We start from the raw sequence: 1,102 nt of genomic DNA, 5'->3' as shown, positions 1-1,102 counted from the left end.
GATATTTTTCAATTTGATTAATATGTATCTTGGTGTGTTTCGGCTTGGGTTTATCCTGATTGGGTCTCTCTGGGTTTCTTGGACTTGGGTCGCTATTTTCTTCCCCATTTTATGGAAGTTTTCAACTATTATCTCCTCAAGTATCTTCTCATGGTCTTTCTTTTTTGTTTTCTTCTTCTGGGACTCCTATGATTTGAATGTTGGGGCATTTAACATTGTCCCAGTGGTTTCTGAGGTTGTCCTTATTTCATTTAATTCTTTTTTTTTTTTTTCTATTTTCCTCTCTGTTTCATTTATTTCTACCTTTCTATCTTCTACCTCACTTATCCTATCTTCTTCTTCCATTATTCTACTGTTGGTTCCATCCAGAGTGTTTTTTATCTCATTTATTGCATTATTCATTATATATTGACTCTTTTTTATTTCTTCTAGGTCCTTGTTAAACATTTCTTGCATCTTCTCCATCCTTGTCTTCAGGCTATTTATCTGTAACTCCAATTTGTTTTCAAGATTTTGGGTCATTTTCACTATCATTATTCAGAATTATTTATCAGGTAGATTCCCTATCTCCTCCTCTTTTGTTTGGTTTGGTGAGCATTTATCCTGTTCCTTTATCTGCAGGGTATTTCTCTGCCTATTCATCTTTATTATATTGAGGTGTTGCGGTGGCCTTTCTGTATTCTGGCATTTTGTCGTTCCTCTTTATTGTGGATTTTCCTCACTGTGGGTAGGGTTGGACAGGTGGCTTGTAAAGGTTTCCTGGTTAGGGAAGCTTGTGTCAGTGTTATGGTGGGTGGAGCTGGATTTCTGTCTGTAGTGCAATGACTTGTCCAGTAATGAGTTTTCGAATGTCAATGGGTTTGGTGTGACTTTGGGCAACCTGTGTACCGAAGCTCAGGGCTATGTTCTTGTGCTGCTGGAGAATCTGTGTGATATGTCTTGCTCTGGAACTTGTTGGCCCGTAGGTGGTGCTTGATTTCAGTGTAGATATGGAGGTGCTTGAGGAACTCCTATCAACTTATGTTCCCTGGATTCAGGAGTTCTCTGGTGTTCTCAGGATTTGGACTTAAGCCTCCTGCCTCTGGTTTTCAGTTTTATTCTT

This window comes from Bos taurus, chromosome X (assembly GCF_002263795.3).
Source record: "Bos taurus isolate L1 Dominette 01449 registration number 42190680 breed Hereford chromosome X, ARS-UCD2.0, whole genome shotgun sequence".
NCBI classification, from domain to species: Eukaryota; Metazoa; Chordata; class Mammalia; order Artiodactyla; family Bovidae; genus Bos; species Bos taurus.
Note: the sequence above shows the minus strand (reverse complement) of the source record.